The 17,933-nt window shown below is 43.8% G+C and overlaps 1 pseudogene; it reads left to right on the top strand.

The window, feature by feature from the left end:
• Positions 1–12,116: 12,116 nt before the first annotated feature.
• On the top strand, positions 12,117–12,533 carry LOC132673479 (large ribosomal subunit protein eL27 pseudogene; annotated as a pseudogene).
• Positions 12,534–17,933: the final 5,400 nt, after the last annotated feature.

Below are 17,933 nucleotides of genomic sequence, written 5' to 3'. Positions count from 1 at the left end.
ACAAAAAGGATAGGACTAGAGACGCAGTCAAGCTTTTAAAAAATCACTTTAAAACACCATGGAGAGTTCTGACGAGATGTCAAATTAAGATAATAGATAAAACACAGGAAATAAACCCAGAAAGAAAAAGTAGCTTGCAAGAAATGGAAAGCAAAAACATGATTAAGCGTGGGAAATTCAAATAAGAGTGGACTTAAGAAAAATTCTACAGGGGCACCTGGGTGGCTCAGTCGGGTGAGCATCCAACTCTTGATTTCAGCTCAGGTCACGATCCTGGGGTCATGGGATTGAGCCCCAAGTTGGGCTCTACACTGAGCATGGAGCCTGCTTAAGATTCTCTCTCTCTCCCTCTGCCCCTCTCTCCTACTCCCGCACACACGCACTCTCTCTCTCCAAAATAAAATGTTTTAAAAAATTAAAATTTTACAGACACTTGGGGAATAAAATAAAGAACGTAAGACCAAAAAAAAAAAAAAAAAAAAAAACCTGGGAACAATCAAATTATAGGCAGGAAGCTAAGATCAGGGTTCAAAAGTATTCTGACTAAGGTCCTTGATTGTTCTAGAAGAGGACATTGATTAACTTTAGGCTTTGTTAAGTTGAAGTGGGCATGTTAAAAAATTTTAAGGATGACTAATGAAAGAACAGAAATAGAATGTATTCTAAACCTGCAGAGAGGAAACAAAGGGAATGAAGACAGCCCAGTTCGTCCACCTCCAGGCAGGAAATGACAAATAAAAGAAGAAAAGGAAAAGCTTGGTGTGGCTGTCAGTTTCCAAGATGGCCCCAATGATCCTGCCTCCTGGGACCCACACCCATGTGGAGTCCCCTCCCATAAGGTGCAGGTGGGACTTAGTGACTTGTTCCTGTGTGGTAAAATATGATAGAAGTGATGGTATGTCACTTGCAAACAGGGTTGGCCGTCTTGGGAGTATAACCCACGTTCTGACAAAGGGCACTGTCCTCACTAGGGCTCCATGCTTGGTTTAGTGCTCTGCTCTCGCTGACTTGAAATTCCTACAAATTTAACAAGGGACCCCATGAGTTATGTAGCCAGTTTTGCTTCCAAGGTCAGGTTATCAGTAAGGTTGCCAGATAAAATTCAGGAAGTCCAGTCAGATTTAAATTTCGAATAAGCAATGAGTAAGTATTTAGTATAAATATGGCCCGTGCGAATATTGAAATATTAACTGAAATTTAAATTTAACTGTGCATCCTGTATTTGTATTGGCTAAATCTGGCGACTCAAGTAGAAGAGACCCACAGCTTTCATCCTGTTGCTCTCTCTGTGTGCTCTCTGTCTCTTTCGGATCACTCACTCTGGGGAAGCCATGTTACAACCATGGAGAAGTTCATGTGGCAAGGAACGGAAGCTTCCTGTCTCTGGCCACGGGAATGAACTTGGAAGCAGATCCCCAACAGACCCTTCAGATGGCTGTAGCCCTGGCCGACAGCTTGACTGCGACCTCACAGATAGCCTGAGCCAGGATCGCGTAGCTACGTGGTTCCCAGATTCCAGGCCCTGAGAAATTAGGAGGGATAATAAATGTTTGTTGTTTTGAAATGCTCTTTTTGGGGGTCGTTTGTTACATAGCAATAGAGAACTATTGATCATACACGTGGTAAATGGAAAACACAAAAGAGGATTTAGAAATAACGTTCTAAATGCTAGTAATCACAAAAAATGTAAATGGACTGGTTTCGGCAGTTGCTAGATTATCGTAGTGCAAGAAAACACATAATCTAGCTAGATGCCGCTCCTGAGAGACATCTAAAACAAAGCTACAGAAATATTGAAAGCAAAAATATGAAAAAAGACACCTAGGGTATAACTGCCCATTGTTTGAGCAACAGTGTACCCCAAACCTTTTGCCCTTTGACACTGAATCCTGATTTGCTTTTTCTCTCAGGGAGGAGGCAGAGATCTGTTGGTCCAGGAGGAGTGTCTGTCCACCAGCCTCAGTTTATTTCCTGTGATGCCAAAGTACCAGCTGCAAAGGATGAATCACGATTTGGTCTCAGCCGATCATGGAATCTCATTTCTCTTGGTTAGCGATTAAGGAAAAGACGCTCAAGTGCCCCAGTTCTGGAAACTGGGATGTAAAGAGAAATCTGGAAGTGTTTCTTTCCTTTTCTCTTCTCCTGCCTGGCCCGTGGACACCAGTGCCTCAGAGTGCTGCAGCCTTTGTGCAATCTTGATGTGCAAAGGCGTCCAGGCTAACGCTAAAGAGAAGGAAACACAGGGGCGCCTGGGTGGCTCAGTCGGTTAAGGCGTCCGACTTCAGCTCAGGTCACGATCTCACCGTCCATGAGTTCGAGCCCCGCGTCGGGCTCTGGGCTGATGGCTCAGAGCCTGGAGCCTGCTTCTGCTTCTGTGTCTCCCTCTCTCTCTCTGCCCCCCCCCCTGTTCATGCTCTGTCTCTCTCTGTCTCAAAAATAAATAAACGTTAAAAAAAAAATAAAAAAAAAAAAAGAGAAGGAAACACAGAGCAAGCCTGGGTACTGAGGAAAACATACATCAGTTTGCTTCAGCCACTGTTGTTGGGTTTTGTTACTTGCAGCTAAAAGCATTTTTTTAACGTTTATTTTCAGAGAGAGAGAGAGAGAGAGAGAGAGAGAGAGAATGAGTGGGGGAGGGGCAGAGAGAGAAGGAGACACAGAATCTGAAGTAGGCTACAGGCTCTGAGCCATCAGCACAGAGCCCGACTCGGGGCTCAAACCCACGAACTGCAAGATCATGACTGAGCTGAAGTCAGACGTTCAACCAACAGAGCCACCCAGGTAGCCCCTAAAAGCATTTCTAATAAGCACAGGAGGCAAATACTAAGCCAAAAAAAGCTGGTGTAGCTTTATAAATCTCAGATGTAATGGACTAAAGGCATCATTATGGATAAGAGAGTCATGGTATAATGATTAACAAGAAAAAATTTTTAAAGAAAAATTCACCAGGGAGATATAATTCTGAGTTTCTTTGAAGCTAACAGCCTAGCCCTCAGATTACATAAGGCAGAGTCAACACACTTTTCTTATAAAGGGACAGATAGTAAATATTTTAGACATTGTAGACCATACAGCCTCTGTCTCAACTACTCAACTTTGCCATTGTAGTAAGAAAAAAGCCATAGATCATACATAAACAAAGGAACATGGCTGTGTTCCAATAAAACTTTATTTAAAAAAAATAAGGAGTGGGCCAAATTTGGTCCACAGACCATAGTCTGATGACCACTGATAGAAAGTGAAACTTGAGACAATTCAGAGAAAGATGGATGAATCCCTAATCCTCCTGAGGATCTTATCTTTCCTTTCTCCATAGTTACGAAGCCAAGTGGCCATAAGATTCGTAAATATGTAGAATATTTGAATAACACAATTAAGAAGTTTGGTCACAAAAATTGGCATTCTTTTCATGCAGTATGAGAATGTCTACAAAAATTGTTCCCATACTAGGTCATGAAGCAAGTCTTCCCACAAAGTGAACTGATGTCTCATAAGCCATTTTCTATGACCACAATCACTAAAATGAGAAAACTATAACAAAAAGGTAAATTTTCATTGGAAAATTAAAATCAAACCAAAGGCTCAATGGGACAAAGAAAAAATACAAAATATAAGAACTGGCTGATGATGAAAGCAACACATTTTGAAATTTAAGTGCAGCGAAAACAACCCTTGAGGGGATGTGTATCCTCTTAAATGCCTATATTAAAGATTGCACCTTGACGGGGCGCCTGGGTGGCTCAGTCGGTTGAGCGTCCGACTTCAGCGCAGGTCATGATCTCGCAGTGTGTGGGTTCGAGCCCCGTGTCGGGCTCTGTGCTGACAGCTCAGAGCCTGGAGCCTGCTTCGGATTCTGTGTCTCCCCCTCTTTCTGCCCTTCTCTGCTCATGCTCTGTCTCTCTCTGTCTCAAAGATAAATAAAAACATTAAAAAAAAAAAAAAAAAAAGATTGCACCTTGGGGCACCTGGGTGGTGCAGTCGGTTAAGCATCTGACTCTTCAGTTCGGCTCAAGTCATGATTCCAGAACCATGGGATCGAGCTCTGTGTCGGGCTCCACGTTGAGCATGAAGCCTGCTTGAGATTCTCTCTCTCTCTCTGTCTCTTTCTTTCTCTCTCTTTCTTTCTTTCCCTCTGCCCCTCCCCTGTTCATGCTTTCTCTCTCTCTCTCTCCCCCCAAAAAAAAGATTGCACCTTAATAAAGATTTCCCATTGGTGACCTAAGCATTCCACTTAGGACACCAGAAAGAGACAACATAATCATGTCTCCCCCTTCCCCCCCCCTCCCCCCACGCCCGTAGCAGGAAATAATAAAGATAAGAAAAAAACCAATGAAACAGAAAGCAAAGAACCAGCACGGATGATCGCCAAAGCAAATGACTTATAAAATAGGTACATTTGTAGTAAGCGTGGTTAAGAAAAAAGAGAGAAGGCCCAAATGAATAATGAAAAGAGGGAGTTACCTAGACAAAGATTTTTGCTGACCACGAGAAACAACTGTGCATATAAATCAGAAAATGAAGACGCGGTGTGTCTTTAAAAGATAACTTATCAAGACTGACGTAAGAAATGGAAATGAAGGGGCACCTGGGTGGCTCAGTCGGTTAGCATCCGACTTCAGCTCAGGTCATGATCTCACAGTCTGTGAGTTCGAGCCCCGCGTCGGGCTCTGTGCTGACAGCTCAGAGCCTGGAGCCTGCTTTGGATTCTGTGTCTCCCTCTCTCTCTGCCCCTCCTCTGCTCGTGCTCTGTCTCGCTCTGTCTCTCTCTGTCTCAAAAATAAATAAAAACATTTAAAATAAAACTTAAAAAAAAAAAGAAATGGAAATGAAAAAGAAAACGTCACGTTAAACGTGACACAACTACACAGTTGTGTAGACTGTTCTCTCAAATCTCCCCTGGATCTATAGTGATCACATCCTTTTCATTCTTAATATTTACTTATTTGTTCCTTTTTATATGCAAATCAGCCTCGGAGGTTTGAGTATTTTTTTAATCTTTTCAAAGAACTCACCTAATCCTCTCCGCTGTGCCTTTGTTTTCTATTTTACTCATTTTTGTTTGCTCTCATCTTCATCATTTCTTCGCCCTGCTTTCATGGGGTTTAGTCTCTGGTTCTTTTTTATTTTCTAAGTGAGAGAAAGAATTTTTCAGCATCCCTGCCGTCGTCCCAGAGGAAACCGCTATTCTCCTTCTGTCACTGTAGATTAATTCTGTCTGCTTTTGAGTTTCACGCAAATAGAGTTATGGAGTATTTACTTTTTCCGGCTTCTTTCACTCAACAGTCATTCTGCGAGTTTCCCCCGTGTCGCCTGTCACAATTGTTATGCACGTGTGCTTGTGTCCGATGCGTTTTGGGATGTGGCATCCCACTGTCCGAATCTACTGCAACCTATTTATCCATTCAACGGTTGATGAGCATTCGGGCTGTGTCCAAAAGCGTGTTTTTAAACTTCCAGACATGTGGGAATTATTTATTGTTACAGATTCTTAAGTGGATTTTGGTGGGAGAATATGGTGTGCGTGACTGGTGTGTGAGACTTGCTATGAGGCCGAGAATGTGCTCAATGTTTGTTAAACGTTCCACGTGTGCTTGGGAAGAATGAGTCTCAGTGTTGGACTCTCTTTAGGTCGGTAAGCTGGGCTTGTTCAGTGTGCGGTTCAAATCGCCCATACTTTTCATCATTCTTTTTCTGATTAGAAACAGCAGTCAATTGGCTCAGGTCACGATCTCGAGCCCCACACCATGATGGCTCAGAACCTGGAGCCTGTTTTGGATTCTGTCTTTCCCTCTCTTTCTGTCCCTCCCCTGCCTGCACTCTGTCTTTCTCTCTCTCTCTCAAAAATAAATAAACATTAAAAAAATAAAAAATAAAAAAAAGAAACAGCAATCAATAATAAAGAGAGGTGTTTTAAACTACCCCGCTTAGAACCCTGTATTGCCGACGTATTATTATTACTAACTTATTTAGCTTGTCTCTATCCTGGTACCTTTTGCTTTCTCTTTGTCTCACCTTTGCTTTGCATTTCATTCTCCTTCCTTGCTTTTTTATTTATTTTTTATTTTTATTTTATTAAAAAAAAATGTTCATTTATTTTTGAAAGAGAGAGGGAGAATCCCAAGCAGGCTCTGTGCTGTCGAGCCTTGGGGCTTGATCCCATGAACCGTGAGATCATGACCTGAGCCGAAATCGAGAGTCAAACACCTAAACGACTGAGCCACCCAGGTGCCCCCTTCCTTGCCTTTCTAAAAGTAGACTGGGTTTTTGTTTTCTTATTCCTTTTTCTGTCTGCTGGTTTGGAAGTCATTGACCCCATTCCTATTCTTAGAGTGGTTCTCTTAACATTTTGACCTTGTACCCTTAACACGGCTTATATTTAATATCCCATCCCTCTTGCCAAGCAGTACAATCACCTAGGAACACTAACCCCAGTATCTGTCCCTTCCACCTGCACCCAACTTGCATTTCAGCCTGTCCTTTTCTCAGCCCACAAATTTGCCTTCCTGCTCAATATATCGTACGACGTGTGTTTAGATCTACCTACGTGTTTATCACTGTTTTTTTTTTTCTCAACACTCCTTCTTCATCTCTGACTCGTCTTCTTCAATCATTTTTCAGCTCTCCAAGGTACATACTTGGAAGCACTTTTAATGTAGGTCTATTGGTGATTTAAAAACATTTTTGAGGGGGCACCTGGATGGCTCAGTCGGTTAAGCGTCCGACTTCGGCTCAGGTCATGATCTCGCGGTTCGTGAGTTTGAACCTTGCGTGGAGCTCTGTGCTGATAGCTTGGAGCCTAGAGCCTGCTTGGATTTCTGTGTCTCCCTCTCTCTCTGCCCCTTCCCCACTCTCACTCTGCCTGTCTCTCTCTCTCTCTCAAAATGAATAAACATTAAAGAAAAACTTAAAAAAAAATTTTTTTAATTTTGATATAATTGTATGTGGGACCTGGGGAGGATGGTGAATCTGAAACCATTTGAAGGCACTTGCAGGGTCCCCGTTCAATGCAGGAATCTCAGGCTCAGTTTCCCCAGCTTGCTCCCGGCCCCATCAGCACTCCTGTGGTGTTGAGTAGGCATCTACCTTAGGTAACACCTCCTCTGACTATGCACCCCTCAGAGCCCTGGGCTCAGCTCACAATATTGGCTTTGTCTCTTTAGAGATTTCACTTCCTAGAAATCTACCAGTAAAATTTTAAATTACACTTTTTTTTTTTTTCTCCAGCATCTGATTCTTTGGGATTGGGAGGCCTTTCAGAGCGTACCTAGCCTGCCAGGCTGCCAGATGCAGGTGTCCTTTCCATGCAAGCTTGTATAATTTTGCTCCTACCGTACATATCCGTGAACAGTTGATAGTACTGATTTGGACACAGTTTGGACAAATTCGCTCAAGTGTCAACAAATGTGCGCGTGAGGTTTTCACCGTGTGGGATGGAGGCAGAGTGGGGAGAGGACAGGGATGGGCCCCGAGCCTTGCCCTGGGCCTCGGAAATGTTAGGGGTAGCCTGTCAATCAGTACGTATCTCTCCAGCGCGCGTTCACCTTCACCGTCTACTTTGTAGCTCTGACAAGGTTGACTTGTACATTACTCTGTTGTTTCCAATCTTTCACTCTAGGCGGTGTTGTAATGAACATTCTTGTGTTTGTCAAGAGTTGCGATTTATTTCCAGAACTAAAGGGCTAGGTCAGGGAGTATGGCGCAGACACGCTGCACTTCACTAGATTTTGCCAGATTGCTCTTCAAAGTGGTTATGACTTAAACCCTTTTTGGCATTAACAAGAGTTCCCCTGTTCCACCTGTTCCCCAACACTTAATAGAGTCAGGCTGGAAATGTTGTTTGCGTTACCATCCTGGGGAGTGAAATTCCAACTCATTATTGTTTTCATTGGCATTCGAAAAATTACAAGTAGGATTCAACATCGTTTCACATATATTTGTATTGTTTGCCTATTTATGTCTTACCCTTGTTTTTCTGTTGAGTGGTTTGTAACCTTTTCATTGATCTATAGAACTTCCGTTGTTTTAATCTTTGTTTATTTTTACTTTTTAAATTTTTTTAATGTTTATTTACGTTTGAGAGAAGGAGAGAGACAGAGGCGTGAGTGGGGGAGGGGCAGAGAGAGAGGGAGACACGGAATCTGAAGCAGGCTCCAGGCTCTGAGCTGTCAGCACAGAGCCCGATGCAGGGCTCGAACTCACACACATTGAGATCATGACTTGAGGTTGAAGTCAGGCACTTAACCGATTGAGCCACCTAGGCACCCCAATCTATAGAACTTCTTTATGCAACCTGAATATTAATGCTTTGTTGTGTACATTATATGTGTATCTTCTCCCAGCCTTGTGGCTTGGATTTTAATTTTCTTTATCATGTTTTTGTTATACAATACTTTGGAATTTTAATGTAGTCAAATCTATCTGTGTTTTCTTTATTGTTTATGCTTCTTTAACTTATTTAAGAAATCTTCATACCGTGAGGTCTAGAAAAGATTTTTCAAATATTTTTTAAAATGTTTATTTCTTTCTTTGGGGTGAGGGGAGGGTCAGAGAGAGAGACTGAGACAGAATCCCAAGCAAGCTCCACACTGTTGGCGAGGAGCCCGACTTGGGGCTTGCTCTCACAAACCGTGAGATTATAACCTGAGCTGAAATCAAGAGTCGGATGCCTAATTGACTGAGCCACCCAAGCACCCTAGAAAAGTTTTTTTCTTTAGAAGTGTTAGGTTTTTTTTTCACATTTAATATCCCTCAGCATTGACTTTGGTGATCACAGGGATATAGGAGTGCAATTCTCTTTTTTCCACATGGAAAACCAAATTTCACACCACAATATATTGGAAAGAACTGTTTTAACTATCTTTTTTTTTTTAAGTTTTTTTTTAAACGTTTATGTATTTTTGAGACAGGGAGAGACAGAGCATGAACGGGGGAGGGTCAGAGAAAGAGGGAGACACAGAATCTGAAACAGGCTCCAGGCTCTGAGTTGTCAGCACAGAGCCCAACGCGAGGCTCGAACTCACAGACCGCGAGATCATGACCTGAGCCGAAGTCGGCCGCTTAACCGACTGAGCCACCCAGGCGCCCCTCTTTTTTTTTTTTTTAAGTAGGCTTCATGCCCAGCACAGACCCCAGTGCGGGGCTTGCGGGGCTTAAACTCATGACCCTGAGATCAAGACTGGGATGCACCACCCAGGTGCCCCTCTTTTTTTTTTTTTTAAGTAAACGCTACCCCTAACATGGGGCTTGAACCCATGACCCTGAGATCAAGAGTTGTATGTTCTACCAACTGAGTCAGCCAGGCACCTCATGAAAGGAACTGGTTGGAATGCCACCCCTGACATATGTCAAACCTCCAGTCTGCACACTTCTGTCTCTGAACCCTCAATCCTGCCCCATTTATTTATTTGTACATCCTTCTGTCAATATCTCCCTGTCTCAATTACTTTAGTTAGTTGTATAAGTCCTGACATCTAGAGGGTGATTCTCCTCACTGTGTTCATTTTCTTCAAAGTTGCCTGGCTACCCTTAGCTGTCCTTTCAGATGACTTTAGGATAATGTTTCCAAAAACATTAATTTAAAAGCCCCTTTATTTAATCCTTTGACAGTGAAATAAATGTATAGATTAATTTGGGGAGAATTGACATCTTTACAGTCGAGTCCCTCCTTCTACAGGCGAATTATACCTCTCCATCTATCTGTATCTTTTGAATGACCATCAATCAAGTTTTCTAATTTTCTCCATAAAAATCTTGCACATCTCTTAGATTTATTTGTAGGCACCAAAGAGTGTTTTGTGCCTTTTTAAATGGTACCATTTATAAATAACATTTTATGTCTGTTGCTGGCATTCAAAAGTGAGATGGCTGAACCATCCATCAAGAATGTAAAGGATCTGGGATTTTACCCCATCAGACTCTTAGCTACCACAGCATCAGGGATGCCACAGAAGACACGAGACTTACAGGTCAGAGACAAAGGACTTCATTACTCATGGCTCAACAAGAAGCATGTGCCTCATGTTTGAGCCAGCAGCTCTGCTCCTCTGGTTCCCCAAGTCCCACAGGGATGTTGCACATGCGCTCAGTGGGTTTGCATATTCACTGAGGAACCCTGAGCTCAGGGAACCCAACTGTCTGATCTTTGCTGCAGACGGAGACATTATCTTCACTACACTGGGTAATAAGCAAATCTGCCTTCTGCTCCGGAGGAAGAGATTTACTCTATATTCCAAAGATGGTCGACAAACAAACATCTTTGAAGAGATTGTCCAAAAAAAACCCCAAAAAACAAAAACAAAAGTCCCAAACCAAAGGTCAGTTAGTGTCTCTGTTGCAAAGCATCCAGAAATGCAACCGACCCAAGGAAACTCTCAGTATGAATCTTCTCGATAATTTTAATAGCTGGTCTGTAGAATCTCTTCCACTTTCTAGGTAAACAATCATATGATCTACAAATATATGATGACCATTTTGTTTCTTCCTAGCACGGGTTTGGGAATCCAGTATAGCTCTGAACAGAAGCTGAGGTAGTAAACATCCTTTTTAGGTTACTGACTTTAAAGGAAATGCCTTTAAGTTTTTACCATCAAGTGATACATTTACTGCAGGTTTTAGAAAGATACTCCTTATCAATGTATCACATTAAGGAAGTTCCCTCCTATTTCTAGTTTGCCAAGAATTTTTATAAACAGCTTAATTTTATCAAATGCACTTTCTCCCATCTGTTTCATGTGATTGTAGGATTTTTTATGTCTTTTAATCTGTTAATGTTGAGCCTTAAAATAATAATTTTCTAATGTTGAAATTATTCTTGCATTCCTGGAATAAACCCAACTTGGTCCTTATGCATTTTTAAATGTATTGCTGTATTTAGTTTGACAACCTTCTTTTTAGGATGTTTGAATCTATGTCCAGAATTCATTGATCTAAGATCTTCTTGTCTGAAACTTCCTAGTCTCGGTTTAATATTACGTTTTTACTAGCTGCACAAAACACAATGGGTAATTTTCACTCTTTTTCTACTTTTTAGAGCAATTTGGATAAGATATGGACTGTCTGCTCTCTGAACATGTACCTGAGCCCAAGATACTTGATTGTTCTATCCACGTGCCACTAAGAGTGGCCAGGAGAGGCATAGCTGAGCCTGTGAGCCACTCCCTGTGAAAGGAAGGCTCAACCTGCTTCCCCAGGCAGGGATGGAGGCTCAGTTAACAGTCCTTGCCCTAAGCTAAGGCCTTTACAGCCATTACCAATAACAAAAGTGATACTTTGCCTTCCATAATTACTCTTTTCCTTTATTTCCTGGCATGTCGGAAACAAGCCAAGGAGGAGAGGCACTATTGAAAGGAGACCTCTTTGGAGGGCCTTGGCAGGAATGCAAAGAAAGCTCAGGCAATTGATTAACGGGTAACCGACATGATTATTAATTAAAGAAGTATTTCCCAAAGTATGGTACATGCACCATTGCTGTGAATGCTATTTGGTAGTAAATAAAACTTTTGTTATTTTTTTAATGTTTATTTATTTTTGAGAGAGAGACAGAGTGACAGAGTATGAGTGAGGGAGGGGCAGAGAGAGAGGGAGACACAGAATCCGAAGCGGGGTCCAGGCTCTGAGCTGTCAACACAGAGCCCAACGCAGGGCTCGAACTCACGAGCCTTGAGATCATAACCTGAGCCAAAGTCAGATGTTTAACTGACTGAGCCACCCAGGTGCCCCTAAACTTCTGTTGTCTTAAGAACTGGGTGTATAGGGGGCATCTGGCTGTTAAGCAACCGACTTCAGCTCAGGTAATCATCTCCTGGTTCATGAGTTCAAGTCCCGCGTGGGGCTCTGTGCTGACAGCTCAGAGCCTGGAGCTTGCTTCGGATTCTATGTCTCCCTCTCTCTGCACCTCCCCCACTCACACTCTGTCTCTAAAAAAAAAACACACACACACATAAAAAAAAACCTAGGAATATAGATTAGAAAATACAACTATATAATTACAAACAAGAGATACAACTCTAACATGAAACATGCAATTTGACAGGTATAACTAGCAGAGTCAGTTTCAGCAAAAGTCATACCATAAGTAAATATTCTGTCTGCCGTTGGCTTGAGTGGCTGGTGTTGAGATGGACAAGTTTGTGTAACCTGAAAATGTTGGGCTGGTCCTGGCTGGACGCTACTCCAGTCATCATGAAGAACATTGGTGACGGCACCTCAGACCGTCCCTACAGCCACACTCTGGTGGCTGGAATTGCCCGTGATCCCTGCAAAGTGACAGCTGCCATGGGCAAGAAGAAAATCACCAAGAGGCCAAAGATCAAGTGTTCTGTGAAAGTTTAGAACTACAGTCACCTCATGCTCACAAGGTACTCTGTGGCTATCCCCTGGGACAAAACTGTCATCAACAAGGATGTCTTCAGAGACCCTGCTCTTAAATGCAAAGCCTGACAAGAGACCAAGGTCAAGGAGGAGAGGTACGAGAGGTACAAGGAGAGGAGAGGTACAAGACCAGCAAGAACAAATGGTTCTTCCAGAAGCTGTAGTTTTAGATCTGTTTCATTTCAGTCATTAAAAATACCAAAAAAAGAGAGAGTAAATATTAATACAGGTAGTAAGAAGATATGGCAAAAATAGAGATGCTGTTATGAGAATCACCAAAATTAGAAAATAATTCAAAGAAAGGCCTGTTTAACGAATAGCAAGCCAGCCTCGGCCACCAACAATCCCCTGCAAACACATACACATCGGGAACATACAGAGAGGGGGTAGATTAAACAGTGAGAGAGAACTCCTTTCTAAAGAAATTGAGCAATTTTTTTCAAATGGACCAGAATTCCTATTCAGAGTGTTGGCGATCTAGAATAAGTCCCTCCTTATGTTGGCCCCGGGGTGAGAACCTGGGTGCCGGCTTGCCTGTCTGCCTCCTTTCCACATGCCCTAAAGCGAAGCCTGTGGGTTGATGGCCCCACTCAGTAAGAGTAAGGACAAATTTAAAACCTTTTTCAGACATGCAAAGCTTCAGAAGACTTTCCTTCCATGCACCCCCCCCCCCTTTAAAAATGTTATTTGAAGATATCCTCCAGCAAAACAGAGGTAAACACCAAGTAAGAGGTAACAGATTCACCAAACAGTAGAATTAACCCACAAGTGCAACGAATAGAAATACCAGAGGTCCATAAAGCCATCAGTCAAAATTAGAACAGGAAGTCCGGGTTTGGAGGAAAAAGCCTTTAAGAAGAAAATGGGCTTCATTCAACAAATAATGTAATTAAGACGCTGGAAGATTTTAGTGACCTGATTAAAAAGGCATATGTTTCTTTTCTCGAGAAGAAAAGAGAGAAGCAATTAGAAATTCCAGGAGAACAAAAACTCGTATAAGAAAGTCATGGTCCAGATATGAAGTGAATTAAAATATAGCATGACTTTGAGTATCTGAGGGAGTATAGGAAAATACATTTGAACTTGAAGCCTGGAGCATTTGCCTTCAAGCAGCATTTAAATCATAAGATTACCGTTCCTTCCCTCTGGTTCCCCGGATGCTAGTTAGCTCTGCAGAGAATAATGTTTACATAATCACAATATTTTTTAAAAACACTTTATTGATTTTCAATTTTTGAAATTCAGAGACAGACAACACACAAAACCAGAACATTTTAATTATGGATACAGAACTAGATGCAAATGTAGTGGTTTAGCAAGAAGATTTAGGAGGAGGGAGGGCAGGTGTGATAAAGGATGTCTCATCTTACACAGTGGGGAGTCAAGAGATACTTCATGAAATGAATGGCATAAGAAAGAAAAGCTGGAAAATGTGTATCCAACCGAACTCTGGAGGGAAGTTACCTTTCTGAACTTCTCATCTTTCATAGTTGGGCATGGTGCCAGGCACTGTGAGTTCAGTAACCAGCTCCCCTCCTTCCCTTCACAGAACCCCTGCGTTTCCCTGGACACGTGGCTATCCAGAGAAACAGGATATTTCCCAGGCTTCCTTGCAGCGACCTGGGATCAGGTGACCAAATTCAGACCAACTGGATGCAAACAGAACTGATGTGCCTCTCCATTAGCTGGAATACGGATGTGACTGGCCATCTCTGACTCAGGCCAAGAGTTTTGGGGTAAATAATAATAGCTAACACTTAGACATATTCTATGTTTTCTAACAGGTCTTTTTTTTTTGTAATTAAAGTTTTTTTTAATGTTTATTTATTTTTGAGAGAGAGAGAGACAGAGCGGGAGCAGGGGAAGGGCAGAGAATCCAAAGCAGGGTCCAGGCTCTGAGCTGTCAGCACAGAGCCCAACCTGGGGCTTGAACTCACAAACCAGGAGATCATGATCTGAGCTGAAGTCAGATGCTTAACCAACTGAGCCACCCGGGCACCCCCTGGTCATGGTGGTTTTCTGGGTGTTTTAACCTAATGAGGATGTGTATTCATTACCTTATAGCTGCTCTAACAAAATACCACACACTTGGTGGTTCAGAACAACACAGATTTTTTTCCCTTACAGTTCTGGAGTTCTGAAGTTTAAAATCAAAGTGTCGTCTAAACTGCTTCTTTCTGGAGACTCAGGGGAGAATTTGTTCCCTTGTCTTTTCAGCTTCTAGTGGGTCACCTGCATTCCTTGGCTCCCAAGTCCTTTCTCATGTCACTATGGCCTCTCATTTCCATCATCGCATCTCCTATTACGATTTCCATTTCCTGCCCCCTTCCTTTAAGGACCCTCGTGATTGCATAGGGCCCACCGGAGCAGTCCGGGATAATATCCCCAACTCGAGAGTCTTAATCACTTCTGCCAAGTTTGTTTTTTGTTTTGTTTTTGTTTTTGTTTTGTTTTGTTTTGTTTTTTTTGCCGTATAACATAACGTTCACAATTTCTAGGGATAAGGGCATAGACATCTTTGGCAAAACATTATGCTTCCTCCCTCAGATTCGTAGATAGTATCCCCATTTTATGGATGGCGAAACCCAAGCACAAAGAAATTAAGTGGCACGCTCAGGGTGACACAGCAGCTCAGAAGTGGCAGTCCCGTCACTTAAGCCTGGACAGTCTGGCACCAGAACCTGTGCTCATGACCGTGACAACACTTCTACCCTGGCCGTACTCTGGCTTCCCGAAGACTGCAGAACCGTCTAGCCAGCGCTGGATGGCCTGCGGAGAAAAAGAAACTTCCATTTCCTAAGGCACTGTCATTTGGGAGTCTTCGTTACAGGGGCTGTATTCTAATACCAGAGTCAATAGCTACTGTAGGTAATTGAAGATAATGATTTTCCTTGATCTCATTCCTAGTGATTTGAGCCTATGATGAGAAAAATGGGCTTTGTATTCATTGCAAATGTGTTTAAGTTGGAGGGCCCGGGTGTGGATCAATTCACATCACAACCTTGCTTAAACCCTTCAGGGACCCCGCTGCCTTTGGGATGGAGCCCAAGCCCCTCAGCCTAGATTCAGGTCAGCTTTTCTTTCGTCCATCTTTCTGTTTCTTGCTGCTCTTCTTTTAGGGAGAACCCTTGGACCCCACTGGCATTGACAGTGGACCCAGAACAGACCTTTGGCCGTGTCTACCCCTCACTTTTGCTCATCTTACCCCCTCTCCCTGGAATCCCATCTTTCTTTCTCTCCCCCTCCTTTTTTTTTTTTTTTTTAATGTTTATTTATTTTTGAGAGAGAGAGAGAGAGCAGGGGAGGGGCAGAAAGAGACAGGCACAGAATCCGAAGCAGGCTCCAGGCTCTGTGCTGGTAGCACAGAACCTGACGCGGGGCTCGAACTCACAAGCTGTGAGGTCATGCTCACCGACTGAGCCACCCAGGCACCCCTTCCTCTCCCCGTCCCGCTCAGCATGTCCTACTCAAAGCCCATCTGTGAACTCCTAGTCATCCCTCAAGACCCAGCCCAAGTTGCCTCTGGAATATTTTTCTGTTTATCTTGGTCTTTCTCCTGTTAAAGATTTTCTTCAAATGTCTGGCAGTTCAGATCATGGTTAAACAAAACAAAGCAAAACAAAACAACTCAGTCTACACACACACACACACACACACACACACACACACACACACACATATGTACACACACCCTCCCAGAAAGATCAGGCTTCTCCTTTTCTTTTCCTTGTGCGTTCCTGGGTCAAAATAACCACATCAGCACACATTCACCATGATCATTGTTTGTAACTAATATTATTTATAATTTTAGGATTTAAGATCACTAGGAGGGTCCTGCACCAGTATGTGACTCAAAATAAAAGCAATACCAAATGACAAGAGAGCCATAAGGACATCTGACAAAACCCTGATTTGTCCCATGATGACCACTCTGATTTTTTTAAAATATTAAACTATTTAAAAAAATTTTTTTAACATTTATTTATTGTTGAGAGCCAGAGAGAGACAAAGTGCGAGCAGGGGAGGGGCAGAGAGAGAGGGAGACCCAGAATCCAAAGCGGGCTCCAGGCTCTGAGCTGTCAGCACAAAGCCTGACACGGGGCTCGAACCCATGGACCTCAAGATCATGACCTGAGCCACAGTCGGACGCTTAACCAACTGAGCCACCCAGGTGCCCCGATATTAAATTATTTTTAGATACTGTGTGTATGGAAGTATGAGTCTCTGTCTTGCCCGGCCACGGCTGCTCTGCCCCCCTGCCTGTCCGCAGCGAATCCTTACGTGACTCTATACGGAAAACCTTCCTGTTTTTGCCCTTAGAACCCGTGAAACGAGGCCCAGAGAAGCAGCGTTAGTTTCCTGGGGCTGCTATAACAGATTACTGCCGACCGAGCGGCTTAAAACAACACAGCTTTTTTTCTTGCCACATTTCTTTCTGGGGGCGAGAAGTCCAAATTGGGTCTAATGGGGCTAAAAGTAAGGGCTGAATTCCTTCTGGAGGCTCTAGGGGAGAATCTGTTCCTTGCCTTTGACAGCATCCAGAGGCCGCCCGCCTTCCTCGGCTTGCGGCCCCTCCCAGCGCTGGTATCACCCCAACCTCTGTTCTGTCACCACATCTGCTCCTTCTAACCCTCCCGCCTCCTATTACAAGGACACTTGTTATTCTCTTGGGCCCACCTGGATAACCCAGGCTAATTTCCCCATCTCAAGATCCTGAATTTAGTCCCATCTGGAAAGTCCCTTTTGCCTTGTAATGTGTCACAGGTGCCTGGGATCAGGATGCGGACATCTTTGGGGGCCACTACCCAGCCTGTCATAGAAGTGAAGTGACTAGTCCCGGATCACACAGCAGTAAGCAGCAGAGCTAGGAGTCTGACCCAAGTCTTTCTGGCCCAGCCCCTTCCCTCTTTGCCCCTGCCCTAGCCTGAAGATGCTCTGTAGCTTGTGAAGTCACCAAGGATGCCTGGCTCTGGGTGGGCCTTGGGGCTCCTGCTCTCTCAGTGGATGTCCACCCCCTTCAAGCCACCCAAACCCTGAAGGAGGGCCAGCCCTTCCTGTGAAGAAGGGGCACAACTGAGCATCTGGCCTGGAGACATGAGCTCCCTGGGTCCTTCCCGTTGGCATGGCACTTTGCCAGGAGCTCCCAGAGGCCAGTGCTGTTGGGCCCGAGGACCGAACCCCACAGCCTCCTCAGTGGCCTGCCAGGCTCAGCGCTCAGAATGCCCCACTTGGGACCCACGGCCCCGCCCCTGCTGGCCCACCCCTCATCCCTGCACACACCTCTGCCTGTTTTCTGATTTCTGGTCTCCTAAGAGGCACCTCTGCCCTGCCCTGAGTGTTCCCATGCACAACCCAGGCCTCTGGCAGCATCAGCAAGTCAAAAACCCAATTACATTCCGATTATTCTAGTCCTAGCCCGACAGAGGTTACTGTAAGTCACGCTGGAATTGAGAGGGACGGGGAGGCAGACCTGGGGCCGGTGCCCGGGGATAGCACTTAAAGATGGATGTGACAGGGACCTGTGGCTCAGAGGTTCGGGATTAGATCAACAAGGCCGGGGATGG

Source organism: Panthera onca, chromosome C1 (genome assembly GCF_046562875.1).
Source record: "Panthera onca isolate mPanOnc1 chromosome C1, mPanOnc1 haplotype 2, whole genome shotgun sequence".
NCBI lineage: Eukaryota > Metazoa > Chordata > Mammalia > Carnivora > Felidae > Panthera > Panthera onca.
Note: the sequence above shows the minus strand (reverse complement) of the source record. Positions and strands in the feature narration are given on the sequence as shown.